This window comes from Arvicola amphibius, chromosome 3, assembly GCF_903992535.2.
Source record: "Arvicola amphibius chromosome 3, mArvAmp1.2, whole genome shotgun sequence".
Classification (NCBI taxonomy): domain Eukaryota; kingdom Metazoa; phylum Chordata; class Mammalia; order Rodentia; family Cricetidae; genus Arvicola; species Arvicola amphibius.
Window position 1 is genome coordinate 67,884,919 of NC_052049.1, and position 19,546 is coordinate 67,904,464.

Sequence of the window (19,546 nt, forward strand, 5' to 3'; positions counted from 1 at the left end):
TATATACCACTAAGAAGGAGGCAACTCCACAATTGAGATTCTCTCTTCCTAGGTGACTCTACTTTGTATCATGTTAACAAAGACTAGCCAACACACTTCCATTAAATAGAAAATTATAACAATAAATATTAAGTGAATAATAGGCTGCTGTGGTTTCAGGTTTTCTTTATGTTACATTTATTTAGAATGAGCTATATATTCTTTTTCTACTTTTCATGGTGCTATTTTAGCTAGTTTTTATTTTTCATATATCAAAGAAAAATAGCTAATGAGTAAATATATTACAGCATAATATTTATATATTTATAATTAAGCTTAAAATATAGAAGTAAAAAAGCTCATGACAGATAACTCTATTCATAAATAGTTACATAAAATGTTTTCAAATGTACCAAGTTCCTAAGCATATATCACTCATCCTAACCAATATTAATTTAAATGTTTCTCTATTTTCTTAAAAGTAACAGAGAGGAAAAAAACTTTAATTTATTGGGAACATAAAAATTGCAAAACATGTTATACACTAGAATAAATTCACTGAAAAGTTTTCCCCAAATACTGGGAATAAAATCCAAGGCTTCGTGCATGCTAAGCGAGCACAGAACTACAGGTTGGGATCTTGGTTCTAATTCTTCAGAAGTTGTTAAATAACGCATCATTTCTTTCCCTTTTAATGTTAACATCACAAAATAATTTGAGTAAATTTGCCCATCTGCAGAGATGAGCAGCAGCCTAATGCCATTAAAAATATTGCTTCATATTAAAGGAGAGCAACTGTGGAAAGTCAGGGTCTAGCCAAAGTTCAACCTGAGAAAATACTGTTTCACTGGCCAGCCTGAGAAAATCAGACTGGAGCCCAGAGTGTCATAAAATTATTCAAACACAGGTGTGAGCTAGCAAAGAATAACACTGACTGCAGCGACCAGGACAGCAATGCTGGGTTTATATTACTGTGGGTCTGTGCACTTAATGTAGTAATAATGGGTCTATTATGTCCTGTATATGAAATGTGACCAATAACTCTACAACTCCTTAGAGTTGCTTTGAAAATTGAGAGAAATATCTATTTACAAGCTATGAGACAAGCAGAAGAATTCTTTGCATCTCTTCATCTCTTTCTCCAAAACATATTTTAAGTGTATTTGGGTACTGAGTCAGAATATCCCAGAAGCCAAAAGGACACTTGCCATTTCCTTCATTAACATGGCGGGTCCAAGTATGGCCACAGCAATATTCTTCAATATTCCAGAATGTATGCATGAGCAAGAGAGAAAAAGTACAAAAGATTTGGTTGCTAAGTGTCTTTTCCTGGATTACACATTGAATGTTGAGTTTGTATTTTTAAAATAAAATTTACGCTAGGAGACATTAGTTTTGAGGCCACCCTCCACTTCCTACAAATTTTAGATGCCTAATCGAAGAAAATTTTGCTATAGCTCTGTGCAGAGTGATTGCTGTTTCAACACTGAGTTAAATAATTTACTAGTAAAGTCAGTATTAAAAATTATCATTGCAGGAAGCCTCTCTACCTTTTGTGTGGTGGTTTAATTTTGTTACTATTCTCTGAGCTGTGTCACTAATGAGTACTAAATGCAATGGTTTATAACTGCTGTTATTATTAATCAATAACCTCGGAACTCAGACCCTTTGAGAGAGGAAGTGAAAATATGAGACAGACTATTGGTGGCGGGTTCTACGCACAGTCTTCCCTGCTGTAACACATCTGTCTTCCATCCCTAACAAAGTTCACTACCGTATCTTGTGAGGGGCACGAAAGAGTTAATGAACTTCTGCCAAATCGAGTGTTGTGGTCCTTTCTCACTGATAAGATCAAGACCGATGCCTTCCCTAAGTACTACTGCATAGCAGTGAACTCCATCATCCTTGTGAACTGAGCTTGACAGACATTGTCAGACTCCTGCTCCTCAGGTATCATTGTCATTCACTCAGCATTAACCCCGCTAGGAGCGACTGCTGGATTTAGCCTTCAAAGTCTCCTCATTATTTGGCAAGTTAGAAGAGATAGTGGAACTACTAGTAATTGGGGGAACTACAACTCCATCCCAGCAAGTGACCTTGTCCCCAAACTAAGCTCTGACTGGCCCCAGGTAGAAAACCTTAATTGGCAGAGAAGTTATTATTTCGGCTCTTCACCAGGTGGATTCTAGGGAAGCAATGGGCAAGATGAGTTTCAGCATCCGACAGTAAGAAGAAATGCTGATGACTCCATCTGAAGCTGGCGCGTCATGTACAAGTGTCACCAGCCCTGGCTTTGTGTCTGTCACTTATTTTCCATCTCTAAGAAGAATTTGATTTAGAGCTTCAAAAATATCAGTGCAAATGAGTGAGAAATGAACTATGCAAACAAAATTTAAGGTAAGAATTTCTTCTACATTCCTGTTTTAAAAATCATATTCCCCAGCAAAGACTCAAAATGATATTAAGTGGACATTTAAACAATCTTGGTAAAGTTTTAATTCGTTTTTGCATTTTTTAGACATCTATGCTCCCAAGTGCCATTTAAAATATGGACACTACAAACTAACACAGAGGCTGTTTATTGAGTCCTAATAGTTTATTTTCATGATCAAGGGATTAAACATTTTAGATCTCAGTAGAAAGCTATGAAAACAAAAGGCTTTGAATACTAATAATACAATTTTCCTATCCTTGCCCTTGAGATTCTTGAGACAGTTAGAAATAACCAAGACACAGAAGTTATCTGAGCTCTTGAATTGAACATGTCTTCAGCAACTTATTTATGATACACTCAAATGCTTTGGGAAAGTTTCAAATATGGCTGCAAATTTGTATGATTTCCTACAACTAGAGCACACTTACATTATTTTTTAAATTGTTTTTTGAGATTATATTATAGTCCCATTATTTCACTCTTTCCTTTCCCCTCCAAGCCTTTCCATGGACACAGCTTGCTCTCAAATTTGTGACCTCTTTTTTCATTGATATATATATATATATATATATATATATATATCTCATGCATATATATGCATACATAACTACATGTATATGGATGCATATTTCTACATATGTAAAAACAACATACATATATAAACATCCAATAAAATGATGGAATTGAAGATGAAAGTGAATTTATCTTTGAGTTAAAAGATAATATTATCCTAATAAAGATGTAAGTCTAAATTATTGAAATACAGTGGACTATTTTGACATCTTTGTTTTGCCATTGCTCAAAAAGTGACCCGAATTAATTTTATTATTAATAAATATTTAAAGTTCTCTGACCTTGTTACATATTCTTATAGATGTTACATATTTGATATATAATCTGAAACTTTATAACATGCATGTATTAGACTATGATAACATCTATTTTTCATTCTTGTGTATGAGAAGTGCCACTAAATTCATATTTGTTTTCTCATTTCTTTTGTAATATTAGTTTAAATTCTGGGCTCTCTGAGACACAGGCAATAAAAGTATCTTTTTTTCATGCCTATAAACACTTCAACTTCCGAGATAGAAGCTTCATTATTAAAAAACTATAGTGAGACTAAACAATCAGGAGTGACAGGCAACTCCAATTTTCTCAATAGCAAGATTCCGAGTAAGTGCTTAATGTAAAGCCAGAAATGGACTGGGAAACCTTGATGTCTTCAGGAGGATCTGCGGTAACTTCTAGAGATAAATCTAAGAGTTTGTCCTCAGCTAACATGTAAACTTCCCCACATGTAAACTTCACAGGAAAGTGAAGGACATGATGCAGAAGTGTTTTATAGCTTTGGTTTAAAGAATACAAAAAAGAAATAATGTGAGAAACTATATTTTATAAGTATTTTTTAAACATTTTGACCTCCTGTTCATAGATGTTGCAAACATTTACAAAAATGTAAGCATACTGCTAAGATTCTTAAGGGAGCTGTAGTTTACAAAGAAGTGGCAGAAAATTCAATGTAGTTGTATTAACTCTATATTATTATTAAAGTGAAACAGAATGTTTATTATAATGTCTATAAATTCTCTTAAAATTCCAGGGTGTTGTTTGGGTGGTGTTTGTCATTTTTATCTCCTAACCTTCAGCTGAGATTTGCCTCGATAAATTTAACATGATGGTAATGCCTGTACCTTTAAAATAGAAAAATGCCAAGGTACCAAGTAATTGTTGAAAGACTAGGGAGAATTTGGGCAGATCATGAAACAGTTTGTTCTTAGTAGTCTTTCTGAAGTAACTGAGATCCTCTGCTATTGCCCCTGCTAAATGAAACATTTCAGCCCAGCTTACTAGCACCACAACACACAGGTAGAAGTAATAAGTAATAATGAGTTTTGGGCCATTGAACACTGTGAATTTTCCCGGTGTACTGCAATTATAGAAACATCTGTGCTAAATAAGTTCCTACTGAAAGCTAGGAGTGCTTAATAATCCTCACAATTTCTCATTATCAGCCCTAATAGAAGAGAGAGTAAACTCGGCAAAAGTTTACCATTTTCAAAGATAATCACCAGGAATATGATCATTTCTGCTACTACACATCTCCCTGGATGATAAAAACACCAGAGATGATGTCCTTGGGAAAGAACATTACGCAGAAGTTTTAATAACATATACCAGCACAAGGCACATTATGCCACTTTCAACAACCAAAGTGTTCATGCTGTAGTATCCCCTGTGCTACAGCCTGTCAGCCAGGAGATTGATGGTGCTCCTCGGCTTTCTCCACTGCCTCTGACAGAACAGTGGTAGCCTAAAATTACTGTTTCCTCAGACCTGTCCTAACCACTAAAGCCCAATTGAAATAGCTTCACAAAAGTTGGTGGTTTCCCACTGGGCTCATTCCAAAACAAATCTAGATTCCATAGCCAGAATCTGAATAATATTACTAACCACTAAAGGTCAGTACTTGTCACTGAGGGGAAGGTCACTGCTCCAGAGAAATATGAGTGAGTTAACTGTATCAATGGCTGCATAAGTGCCTTCTCATTTAGTGTGGGAGCAGTGTAGCAGATATTGGTCTGGAAGAAGGGAGTGTATGAGAGACCATGAATGTCCATAGTTGGAACCCTTTTGTGAAGAGACACAGATAAACCAAGCTTACCTTAGGGCTTTACTGCTCTATTATTAACAAAGAAGAAATGTGAACTGCATCAACTCACATTAAAATAATAGCCAGTCTGAGTTCTGTGTTTGAAATGATGGGCTTGCTGCTAGTAAACACACTATTAACACCTTCTTTAAAACATAGTGGTGGTGGCGCATGCCTTTAATCCCAGCACTCGGGAGGCAGAGGCAGGCGGATCTCTGAGTTCGAGGCCAGCCTGGTCTACAAGAGCTAGCTCCAGGACAGGCTCTAGAAACTACAGGGAAACCCTGTCTCGAAAAACAAAAAAAAAAAAAAAAAAAAAACATAGTCAAGCTGTTGAGAAAATATGATAGTGAATTTTATGGCTCAACTTGCCTGAGGTGAGGTACCAAGCCAGAAACACAGCCATGCACTTAGTTTGGAATTTTTTTTGTGAGACTATTATTTATTTATTTATTTGTTTGTTTGTTTATTATTGTTTTTATTGAGCTCTATGTTTTTCTCTGCTGGCCTCCCTTCCTATCCCCTCTGGTGTGGGACAATTGTCTATATCCTGTCAATTATGTTTTGAATAAATGCTGATTGTCCAGGATATAGTCAATTGTGAAACCCCAACAAGCAGGCCCTCTTGTTACAAATGGCACCCATGTGGACAACTGCATCCACATAAAGCCTGAAAGAGCTCAGGAAGTAATTCTAGACAGAAAAGAATAGAGTAAAGCATGGCTTCTTGGTGGCAGCATTTTCTTGGATCTGCTCTGCTTGCTAGAGGCAAGAACTCTCATTTGAGAGAGGCTTCTCGACTCAGCTTTAGCTGCAAACCCCTGCAACTCTTTAAGAGGTCCTTCCATGAAACACTTAAATGGTGTTGATAAAAGCTAACAGCATGCTTTTTGATCTTCAGTGATAGCAGGAAAAAAGCGGTACTGTTTTAAAATTCCTGCTTTCTGGGACATTCTGCCAGCTCAAACTCTGACTCTTTCAGGCAGAATGTCCAGCTACAGAAAATTTGAATGTGGTTTGTGAGCACACTGCTGCAGCTTGCTTGCTGGCAGGGAACTTGAAACTCCATAGAGTTGTGGCAATAAACGTGGCTACAGCCGGTACCTCTGCCATGAGTCTGAAATCTCAAAAAGCTAAGGAATGGGCAGCATCTAGCTGTCAAAGCCACAGATTTAATCCTCTCTATATTGCTTAGCAAATTAAAGACTCATGTGGTCAGATAAAAAGAGAGATATAGAGTAGAGAGTCAAAGATGAAGAAAACCTCTAAATGTTTTACAGTGTGTTAAAAATATTTGCAGGCTTTGAGAGTAAAGGAAAAGGTTAAAGTCCTTAAAATAAAAAGAGAGTAATTGGGTGTGGTGGCATATGCCTTTAATCCCAAAGCTTGGGAAGCAGAGGCAGGCAGACCTCTGTGAATTCAAAGCCAGCCTGGTCTACAAGAGCTAGTTCCAGGACAGGATCCAAAGCTACAGAGAAATCCTGTGTTGAAAAATCAAAAAATATATCAGCTTATCATTAATATAGACCTCTGTGTGATTTTCTTTGGGACCTTGTGGGAGGACAGAAGCCAGGCAGGACAGAAACCCCAACAAGCAGGCCCTCATGTTACAAATGGTGCCCACATGTCACACCTTTCCCCTTTAACCCTCTCTCAAGGTCCCCAGGCTTGAGTGAGTACATGTGATACTTGTGAGACTATTATTATTATTGTCATCATCATCTTGCCATCTTAAATATCAGGACTGGGAGTAATGTTTCATATGTAGTTGAACTTCATTCCATCAGCTGAAGGACTACACAGAACAGAAGCCCACAGATGGGCTGTCCCAGTCTACATTCTTCCTAGCTCTCTAATCACATCAAACAGGTCTTTAAAACAGGACTGCTTCTATTGGTCCCATTTCTCCAGATATCCCTAATATTGAAACAAAATCAATATTCTATTTTTACCTAATCCTTCTACTTTTCCTAATAATTAATACTATCAAATATTTATAGTGTATTAGGCACTATATGTGATTTCCATTTGATGAGAGACAGAAAGAGAAGACTAGAAATGTAGTCTAAATTGGCCACATCTATCCAGAGTGAGTGGCAAAATCATTTAGGCTCAGATTTGGACTTTGCAGAGTCTGAGTTTTTCAGTTCTGGAATGAACTGCCCTCCGATAAAGTAATAGAAATGAGAGATGGTTACCATTAGAAATGTGTCTGAAGAACACATGAGAGGGTGGTGCAGATTTTGTCTTTCTGCAATGTTATTGCTTATTTTTCAAAGAGAGACTGCTAGTATGGTATTTTGCATCCTTTAGATACCTAATGAAGCCTGCTCAACTGGATGCATTTACCTTTTTTCAGTTATTTGTGCTTTTACATGATTATCTCATGGATATGTCAATGAGAGAAGATCATTAACAAATCCCTAAGCTCTCTGGAAGTCAAACATTTATACATTTTTAAACAGGATATTCAGGATAAATGATCAATAATCTTTCTTATAAAACAATGGTAAAGGACCTTCAGTTTGAATAGAAAAATATTACTTACTTTAAAAATACTCTTGAGGACTAAATAAGGAAAGATTCGATAGCATTGAGGAAAATGAAAAGGCATTAGGCACATAACAGATATCCTAAAATGGGCTTATGAGAAAATACTGACTTTCTCAGCTTGGAAATGTAATAATGGGGAAAAGTTCTGATTTCTGTGATTGTGATTCATGTAGCATTTTAACATGCTATACTTAGTTCAAAGAGGTCAGGCTTTTTGCTGGTTTGTGCACATACCACATTTATGAACTCTTGGTATGAAATGCTTCCATAAATTCCTACTCTTGAGCAACTCACAATGACTGATCATCCAGCTTCCCCTAGTCTCTATTCTTCTAAAAATTGCCCTATCAAGTTCAACCACTCTGAGAATGCATTGACACCACATTTAGCTAAATCGTGGTTTTTATGCTGACTCACAAACTCCAGCTCCTTTCAATGGTAAGCATCTTACAGACAGAAGCAATACCTTTATTCTACACTATCCACACCTAACTGTGCTTCTAGTATTCAGTTAGACCAAAAGTGTTCATTTTCAAGTGAATAAATATTATTTGAAGACTCAAACACCTATCCAAAATTATTGATGCTATATTTTAAAAATTTGTGAGTTTATTAGCACTGATACTATCCTAAATAATTTACTTATAATCTTTATGAAGAAGTTGAAACCTGCTTGTCATTAAAAGCACAAGTGTCTTTACCTCTCAGTGTTCCAGACATGTCAAAACATTTTGGCAAGAATCTCTAATTTTACCTTCTGAAATCCTCATACTACAATGAATATTGGCTTTCTAATTTTGCAACATCCACCCATACTATTTTGGAAAATGAACCCCTAATTTTTTTAATAATTAGTTATTCTTTATTATTCTCTAGTAGAAATATATATCACAATGTTTTGCTCTCCACAGCAGCAGTAAAACAGTGTACACAAGGTCAATGAATAAGCCTTGTTTTTCCACTCATTTTTTAAATGTATACAAAATACTGAGTTCATTTGGCATTTTGATGTATGTTATTCTTTTTGGTCTTCCTCCTACACTCTCTTCCCCAACCCTGCCTTCTTTCTCCTGGGAGCAGGTAGCCCGAGGCATGTGAGGAAGAAGGCCAGGGTTGTACCTCCCAGCAAGCAGACAGATGTCTCCAAGTCAATAATTCCTTAGATCAGATTCCCATAACTTTTCCATACTCTTTCAACATGATTTTTGAAACTTTTTATTCTACATAGAAACCATTCAATATTTTACACAAATATTTTCATTTAAAATGTCAGTTCTACTGATTACAGCTCTAGGGATCCTAACTAACTCACACCCCTGCAGGTTAAGCAGAATCCTTTCTTCCTAAACCTGTTGCTATTTTTTGTTTCTCAGAAGGAAGAAACATAGAGTTGCAATTTACAATCTTGAACTTTGATACTATCTTCAAAAGGTTCATTTCCAACCACAGACTGGGGCTTGGATGAAGGAAACAAATACTGATGATACAAAACCTAAAGAGACACACATCTTGAAAATTGTGCAAATGCAGCATGAGCTTCCAAAAGCGCATACCTCCTGAACCCAGCACCCTGCATGCCTTCATAAGCCACACTAGTTTGTCTCCATTTTCAAGCTACTTTATTGTTCTCTATCAGCCACAAAACATAGCACTTAATAATCAGTAATAATACAAAGAGTTCATATTTCAATAAATAAATAAATTACTAAAAGACTCAAATTTCTGTACAAAATTCTGAATGTGTACTTTAAAACGAGAAAGTTCTTAACTGAAAACTTTTGTATGAAATCATTCTTCTTCTAGGTACTTCAAATTCAGAACTGCAGAAGCAGTTAGCTCTGAGGATCTAAAAAGCATTAGAAGGCTTAATGGGACTTGAGAATGTTGAGGAGATTGCTAATTAACTTCTCAGACACTATTGCTACCTACTACTTTCATTATGCAAAGCCTGAATCATACATGTTCCAGAGTACATCTTGACTTTTCTCCATGATATTGAACAATTGGAAGAGGAATGTGCTTCCCAAATCAGTTCACAGTCACAGAGTAGCAGAATATTGGTTCCCTATGGGGTACCAACAACCCCTACGGTCTCACCAAAACCAGGCAGGAAAGTGTAGGTGTGCTTGCAACACTAGTGGTGGACTGAGCAAGAATGCTCTCAAGAAGACATGAATATTAGGTGCTCAATTGGGAAAATCATAATGAGCAGGAGTCTTTTCAGAGAGGTTGGGAGCCACTGAACTAAGTCTTAAGGGCTTTGCAGAATACATAAAAACAAGTTTCTTTTTTGGTTTTTTTATTTTATTTTTATTAAAAATTTCCATCTCCTCCCCTCCTTCCACTTCCCTCCCCCTCCCCCCCACCCATACCCCCACTCCCTCCCTCTTCAGGCCAAAGAGCAGTCAGGGTTCCCTACACTATGGGAAGACCAAGGTCCTCCCAACTCCCCCCAGGTCCCGGAAGGTGAGCATCCAAACTGACAAGGCTCACACAAAGCTCGTCCATGCCATAAAATCAAAGCCCAATGCCATTGTCCTTGGCTTCTCAGTCAGCTTTCACTGTCAGCCACATTCAAAGAGTCCGGTTTGATCACATGTTCCATCAGTCCCATTCCAACTGGTCTTGGTGATCTCCCGTTAGATCTGTCCCACTGTCTCAGTGGGTGAACACACCCCTCGCGGTCCTGACTTTCTTGCTCATGTTCTCCCTCCTTCTGCTCCTCATCAGGACCTTGGGAGCTCAGTCCAGTGCTCCAATGTGGGTCTTTGTCTCTATCTCCATCTATCACCAGATGAAGGTTCTATGGTAATATGCAAGATAATCATCAGTGTGGCAATAGAACAAGGCCAGTCACTCAGTGCCTTACTGCATAATTTTAAATCCATAGCTTAAAAGCCTTTTTGGAGTGTTAACCCTCTGCCTGGTGAGAGTTCAGAAATATTAACATTAGGAGAAATAACAGCATCAAAGATACATGTATATTCGTGTGTGTGTGTGTGTGTTTGTGTTTGTGTGTGTGTGTGTGTGCTTTCTGTGATGTTGAATTCATCATTTGTTTGCTTCATATTTTTTAATATCATCTTGGTGATCATAACTTTTTCCTACACTATTGGCTTTTATCTCTGCAGAAAGAGCTACTACAGATGATATCTTTCTCTGCATCAGCAGAGCACACAGGGAATGGAATATGCATGCCTTACATCAGTAATGAATAGTTTTTTTTAAGAAAGAGGTCATTTCTTCACATGAGAAAGGCAGTTTTCATAAGTAAAATGGAGAAAAATCTATTTATTTGAATTAGAACTTTTCAAATACAATTGTATCACAATTATAGCTATTCTACAGTAGGATAGTAACCACCCCAAGGTAAAATGCATATAAAAATTAAAAGTAACTTTTCTCAGAGCTCTTATTTCATGAAGAATTGACTGACTAGAATTCTTAAGACAAACATAATTTGACCCCTTTCTGCTACCTGCCCCTCCTTGTGAGTTTTGTTTTGATTGTAGTCACTTTGCTTACCTTCTCAATAATTCCTCTTCTTTCTTGTCCTGCACTTCAAACTCAAATATTTACTAATCCTGTTTATAATTCCAATAGTCTTTTCTTCCATTTCTCCTGTTACAGAGTATAACTAGACTGTATTACCTGCTGCTTGGTCAAATGGAATAGCATACATTCACTAGCCATCTTAATATTTTATATTAGAAGCTAGAGGGAAATTCCTGAGCCATATAATTTGCTATGATTGTATCCCATGACCATTCTTGAGCAACCTGTTACAGTCTCAAGAAACCTGGCTGGGTGTTATAGAAGTCCAAGTCTAAATTACCATGTCATTCTTGAAGCATAAATAAGATAGTACTATCCAAAAGAATAGTAACCCTTCATGGGAAGAAAGATCCATAAATATAGAGCAAACAAATGGAATGAGGAAGAGTTCACAGAAACTGCTAAGGCCCACTGTGAGTGACGAGAACACAGGCCAATATTACTAATCAAAGAACCTAAAAGTAATGCTAGTTTTCTAGCTTTACCTCTGATGTTCTCGGATGACTCATTGACTTTTGTCAACTAACCGTCATTTATCCTTCTCCTATCCCTTTAACGTATTGTTCCTAGGCCAAAACTCCAAAATTTAGAACAAGATTCTGTGTAACTGGCCTCTTCTGACTTCCCAGCACCTCGCAACCATGTTCAAATTCTCTCTGAGCTCTGCTTACCCAGGCTTTCAGCTAATGCCTTGTCCATGCCATGGTCTTCTTATAACATGCCTCGTCTACTTGCTCTGCCTGTTATCTAAGCCCATTTTACCTTCTGCCTCTTTCTGGAAATTATCATCCTTATAATAACTTTTGTAATACCATTCTTTTTTATATGGTTTATTGTTTTATATTTAAAAATTTCCATCTCCTCCCCTTCTCCTCCCCCTTTCCTCCCCTCCCCTCCACCCATACCCCCCTCCCTCCCTCTCCAGGCCAAGGAGCCATCAGGGTTCCCTACTCTATGTTAAGACCAAGGTCCTCCCAACTCCCCCCCCAGGTCCAGGAAGGTGATCAACCAAGCTGAGAAGGCTCCCACAGAGCCCATCCATGCAGAAGAATCAAAGCCCAGCGCCTTTGTCCTTGGCTTCTCAGTCAGCCCCCCACCGTCGGCCACATTCAGAGAGTCTGGTTTGGTCCTCATGTTCCATCAGTCCCATTCCAACTGGTCCTTGGTAATCTCCCGTTAGTTCTGTCCCACCTTCTCCATGGGTGAACGCACCCCTCACGGTCCTGACTTTCTTCTTTCTCATGTTCTCCCTCCTTCTGCTCCTCATCAGGACCTTGGGAGCTCAGTCCGGTGCTCCAATGTGGGGCTCAGACATTTTCTTCATCTATCTCCAGGTGGAGGTTCTATGGTGATATGCAAGAAATTCATCAGTATGGCTATAGGAACTGGCCTTTTCAGGCTCCCTCTCCTCAGCTGCCCAAGGAACTAGCTGGGGGCATCTCCCTGGAAACCCGGGAACCCCTCTAGAGTCAAGTCTCTTGACAACCCTCAGATGGCTCCCTTAATTAAGATATATGCTTCCCTGCTCCCATATCCACCCTTCCTGTACCCCAAGCATCCCATTCCTCCGAGCTCCCCCCGTTCTCCCCTTCACGTTTTTCTCTCCCCATCTTCCCTTGTCCCTGTCTCGCCCCACCCTCTAGTTCCCAATTTTTGCCCGGCGATTGTGTCTACTTCCAATATCCAGGAGGATTACTATATGTTTTTCTTTGGGTTCACCTTCTTATTATCTTCTCAAGGATCCCGAATTATAGGCTTGTTGTCCTTTAATTATGGCTAGAAACTGATTATGAGTGAGTACATCCCATGTTCATCTTTTTGGGTCTGGGTTACCTCACTCAGAATAGTGTTTTCTATTTCCATCCATTTGCATGCAAAATACAAGATGTCATTGTTTTTTACCGCTGAGTAGTATTCTAGCATGTATATATTCCACAGTTTCTTCATCCATTCTTCCACTGAAGGGCATCTAGGTAATACCATTCTTATTGTAATCAAGTTACCTGTGCAACATTCTCATAAATCGGTCTCAATGGTATCTATTACAAATTTTATTGTACACTTACTTATATGATCATCTGGTTAACTGGTGTCTTTTGTATTCTAATAAAGATATCAGCTCCAGGATCTAGCTTGTGACATCCCCATGAACACCTGGAAACCCCTCTAGAGCCAAGCCTCTTGCCAACCCTAAAATGGTTCCCTTAATTAAGATATCTTCATCCCTGCTACCATATCTACCCTTGCTACATCTCAACCATCCCACTCCCCCAAGCTCTCCTCAGTCCTCCCCTTCTCCCTTCTCTCCCCCCCCCTCCCCTTCCCTCCACTGCACCCCAACCCCCATGCTGCCAACTTTTGCCTGGTAACCTTGTTTGCTTCCAATTTCCAGGAGGATCTATATATGTTTTTCTATGGGTTCATCTTCTTATTTAGCTTCTCTCGGATCATGAACTATAGGCTCAATGTCCTTTGTTTATGGCTAGAATCCACTAATGAGTGAGTACATACCATATTCATATTTTTGGGTCTGAGTTATCTCACTCAGTATAATGTTTTCTATTTACATTCATTTGCATGCAAAATTCAAGATGTCATTGTTTTTACTGCTGGGTGGAACTCTAATGTGTATATGTGCAATAGAGGAGAGGGTGCCTGAACTGTCCTTGTCCCATAGCCACACTGATGAATATCTTGAATATCACCATAGAACCTTCCTCTGGCCATGGATGGAGATAGAGACAGAGATCCACACTGGAAACACTGTACTGAGCTCCCAGATCCAGATGAAGAGCAGAAGGAGGGAGAAAATGAGCAAGGAAGTCATGACCGTGAGGAGTTCGTCCACCCACTGAAATGGTGTGACTCATCTAATGGGAGCTCACCAAGGCCAGCTGGACTGGGACTGAATGAGCATGTGATCAAACTGGACTCTCTGAATGTGGCTGACAGGGAGGGCTGACTGAGAAGCCAACAATAATGGCACTGGGATTTGATTCTACTGCATGTACTGGCTTTTTGGGATCCTAGTCTGTTTGGATACACACCTTTCTAGGCCTGTATGAAGGGGGGGGAGGGCTGGGTAGGGCAGGGTACCCTGACTTCTCTTAGGACTGGACGGGGAGGGGGGAGGGTGCGTGGGGGATGTGGGAAAGAAATGGAGTGGAGGAGGTGGAAATTTTGAATGGTATTATTTATAAAGCAATAAAAAATCAGCTCTATAAAGAACACATCTGTTTTCTTGTTATTCCATCTCCTTAAAGACCAAAACATACATTGAAATATGAATATTTTGGGATAAGGTTAAGGAAAAGTAAAGACCAATTTATGACTGGGGCTCCCTTTTATCACTCCTAAAGTAAAAGAATTGAAGCAAGAGATTTTGGACCATAACTACAGCTCTAAAATGCTCTGGTTATAGTAAAGTCTTATAAATGCTTTATTTTATTCTTGGTATAAATATCTTTACATAATATTTCTGGATGAGATTATTCAGTTAAAATCCAAATTAGTGGAACATTGCCATCAAAATCATAACTATTTCTCCATTTCCCTAGGAACTAAAGAAGCATTCTCCACCCTCACTTGAGATCACTGATGCCTTAATGTTTTTATATTTTGATAATCAACATCATAAACTTCTTTGAGGGGGCTAGGGCCAGGAGAAGTATGACTACTGAGTAAACAATACATTTATTTTTATCTTCTACTTTACACATTTAGGAGACGCACATATCACACTAGTTGCAAGAAGAAAAACTAATTCAGTGCTTTCTTTTTATTGATGGTCACTAAATTAGAGCACCCATTCCCAACAGAATCTGAAAAATAGATCTCTACACCCTCTCTCCACACACACACAGTGAATCACCGTCTCCTTCTTCATTAAATCTTACCTGCCCTTGCTTCTCTTTCTTCAGAGACCTGATCTTTACCGGATGTCAATGGTTGTAATGGGTTATTAACAAGAAAATTCATCCATTCTAATCTGTTATATAGTTAATTAATGTTGCCTCCCTAGAGATAATAGGGCATATGTCCTCTTAAAAGCTTTTAAGAAATGACAGTAATGGTGGAAATTTCAGGCACCACTGCAGATGGATGAGGGAGATGGATTTTTAAACATAGGGGCCTCTTACTGATCCTCCAATTATTCCATGCAGGCAGCTGCCGACTGTGCCCATGAGTGAGCCAGTCTCTCTCTGGAGAACTTTATAAACCGCCTGAATTTCACTGTTTGACACGAGTGAAGCATAGTTCTGTCTGCCAGTAGCCTCTTTGAAGGTGTCATCTGTTTATGCAGCTGTGGTTTAGATGTTCTCAATAACAGGACAACATCCCTCACTCTGGAACTGAACAGGTCAGCTTACCCCGAAAGGCAGGCTGATTTGTAGGGATTCTTAAGCACCAGTTTCCTTATCCTTTTCAGCTTGGATTCCAATTCACATTACACACACTGCTAGAAATGAAAGACAAAACTGAAACCCCATTTGTACCCTGCTCTCCCAGAACATAATTTTTCCCTCCATCTGTGAAGCTCCTGTTGATATCAGGGGGGTCACCGCATGCAGAGAGGGGAGACACATGCCAGGAGAGGGAAGCCATTATGTGGTTGAGAGCTAATTTTGTTTAATCTTCTTGATCTCCATAAAGAGCATTCTGAGATCCCACAGGATTTAAACAAAAAGATAAAGATGAAGAGGGACCGCTCAAGCAGAGCCAGTGTAATACTTATTTATTAATGTCGTCCATCACAGTGTGTTTACACGCCTCACCAAAATTTAAAACTGTCTGATTGAGAGCAGAAGACGAAAGGTGGTTCTGTATCAAAGCAAAGGCTTGTTCCCTTCTTAAATGCTTAGAAAATGAGCTGAATAATAAAAGCGCTATTTAAAAGACTTTGCTTCCATTTAACCTAGAAAGGACAATAAGTAAAATCACACAAATCAGTGTGGTGTTTAGTTTTATTGTCAACTTCACACAGCCCAAAGTCCCCTTGGAGGAGGCAAACTCAACTGGAAAAACTGCATGGATTGATTGCCCCTAAGTATGCTTGTGGAGGAAATTGTCTTGATTGCTAATTGGCATAGGAGTGCCCAGACCACTGTGGGTGGTACAACCCTAAGCAGGTGGTCCTGGGCTATACAAGAAAGCAAGCTAAGCTTTGAACATCATGGTTTCTGCTTTAGTTAATGTAAACCTGACTGCTTCCCTCACTAATGGGCTGTGCCCTGAAAGTGTGAACCAAATGGACCTTTCTTCCACAAGTTGCTTTTGTTCAGAGTATTTTATCATAGCAACAAATAGAACTTGAACAAACCCCTGTTTTATTCTTAAATAGAAAGTTTATCAAGATGAAGAAACTGTCCCTACTTAACACAGAATTATTATAGGAGCCAGAGTTCTTCACTTTACTCCAAAGTCTTCTGGGAAGGAAGCTGAGAAAGGGAGTCTAAAAATGAAAATAATGGGTGTAGGGAGTCTTAAATTTTTAATGGGACCCAAACTAAGGAGCAGAATCATGCATGAAAGGTTAGCATTAAAAGTTAACTTTGATTGTCAATGATATGGCTCAGCAGCTAAAGGTGCTGCTGCCAAGCATCAAAATCTTCTTCAATCCCCAGAATACACCAAGTGGAAAAAGAGAACTGACTTCCAGTAGCTATCCTCTGATGTCCACCTCCCTTGTGGCACATGGATTCCCTACCCCAACTAAACAAAGAGAATGGAAATAAACATTTTTAAATAATAATAATCATTATTATTATCTTATGGAAGCCAGGGGCAGTGGCTCATGCCTGCTATCCCAACACCCTGGAGGGCTGAAACTGAGGCTGCAACTCGATTATACCTTATCTTAAAAAAAAAAAAACCCAACCAAGCTATACATCTCCAAGATCAAGCAAAAAGTAGTGCCTTTGAACTTTAATTTCTCCAGCGATAAACAACTCACTACTCCTCAGGCAACCCACTATGATTATGGATATTTTTCACATTAAGAATTTGTTTTGTAGTGTTCTGAAATATGTACCCTACAATTTCCTTTTTGCCACTACTGTGGTTTTTACATAATGTAGACCTTAAAATATCCGAAGATAATCTGCTAGCCTGTGCGTGTTCCTTGTTCAGTGCCCTAGTCGTCAGCTACATCATACCCAAGCTTTCTAAAACTGGCTCCCTCCAGAGATAACAGATTCAGACATGTTTTCATTTCCACAGAAGTTTGCATTGTTTTCCTGTAATGTTAACTACTTCAGCTAGCAACTTTGGATGTCACTCAATTAAAGTCATATTGAAGAGGGGGACAAGTCCCATCCTTTTACATCATTGAGCCTTCTGTCGTACTTGAATCCAGTGTCCATACACACGTGTTAAGGTGCATCAAGTGGATAAATAAAGAATTCCTGTGCATTAATATCTACATAGAACTTGACACCTTATAAAAAATGTCCAAATAAGTGCATTATTTAGCTGTCACAATCAACTTAAGAGGTCAATGAAGAAATTATTTTTCTGAACTGTAAATGAGAAAATGAAAATTCATAAATAAATGCATTTTGAAAATCCCTTATTGAGACAAATACTTAAGGTTTACTTGATCTCATATTACTCTAATGCACATAATGTGATATCAAAAACTTAAAAGCTTTCCATAAAATATATTTGCATTTTCAGATAAGTCACTAGCTCACTCTTTTGACAGTGTTTTTTATTTGATTAAAATAAATAGCTTTCTTGGCCCAAAGGGAAATGCTTAAACAATGTTCTACAGATACAATGTAAAATTTCCAATAACAAGTGACTTCTACACAATATAAATCTTCTAGGATTTTTTCTAAATCTTAATTTTTATTATTAACACAATATTTATAATAGAATTTCTACTTTGAGATGATGTACTTGGAATAAGAAAAGTGGAGTCACATTAGTCTGTTAAATAAATATTTATTGACATTTCTCAGTGTTCCTAGAATAATTTAAAATAATGCAGAAACAACAAATACAAAGTTGAAAACCTAATACTGTAGGGGGTTGGCCCAATGGATTTACAGATCTGAAATAAACAGAAAGGTTCAACACATCTGTGGTAAATTGTAATGACAATGTCAAAGCAACTGTAATGGAAGGAGTTCATTCTGTGTAAAGTAGATGAGTTGAATGGTTTCTGATAAGCTACAGAAGAGCATCCAATATATCTTCTGTTCCCTCCATCTCCCTTCATTCACATTTTTCCTGAAACTCTGGTTATGTCCAATGCCATGCTGTCTGAGAAAATGCAGGAAGAAGATCTCCTTCAATAGGCACAGAAACTTTTATTAATGCCCAAAGATTTAGGAACTTACTGAGGTATGTGACATGAGTGTCCTTCTGAGCCAGCCATCAGATAACCAACAGGGAACCTTTCTGGGTGCCCAAGAAAAGCGTTCCCTTCCTGTCTGCCTGTCTGCTGCCTATCTGTGCAACATGACCTCTCACTCTTGTTAAATGTTGTTCTTTTCAGCTCTCCTCCCAGTGGCACACACCAAGACATGGAGAAAGGGGCTTTGGTCAGCTACAAAGAAACTCCTCCATAAGAAAGGAAGCATGTTGTTTGCTCAAACTGGGGATCCCCAAACTATATTTTATCCTTCATTTCTTGTCTACCTGATGAACCCAAATTTAATTTGGAACCTATTACAAAATTCTCAAATTCTATTTAGAGTTTTCACTATAACTCTGCAATATTTTTGTCATCTAACTTTAAATTCAAACATGAACCATTAGAAGTTTAGTATTTTCATGAGGAATTGTTTTATCTTTTAGTTTTTTATTTACTTCTATTATTCTTACTGTGTATGCATATTATTATTATTATTATTATTATTATTATTATTATTATTATGTATGCACATGCATGTGCATTCCCACATACACACCAAGAAATGTGGGGAGCGAGTTTTCTGGATCAAAACTTGGGTCATCATGCTGGTGAGTCAAGAGCTTTTAATCTCTGAGACATCTTACCAGCCCATGAACTGGTATTTTTATAATTCCTACGAACAAAAGGATTTACATAGCTTCTCCAACAATCCACAAATATTTCATGAGCAATGCATGCCAATATGAGGCTCTTGTTCTAGCAAATAGTGGTTTGGCAAGCCTGACATCAGAACACTTGCAAACTGATGATACTGGTTAGGTACCCAGGGCATATAGACTGATTACAGCAGCTGTGGAGGAGAGGGGACAGGAAATTTGCAGCTTAATCATGACACCCATGTAAACAGTCTACACTACTGGAAAGGCTATCAAAGGTCTATTTGAAGAAGAGGAAAAACACAACTGTGGTCTTGCCGTGTTTCCTAGAAAAGACGGTGCTAAGATGAGCAAAC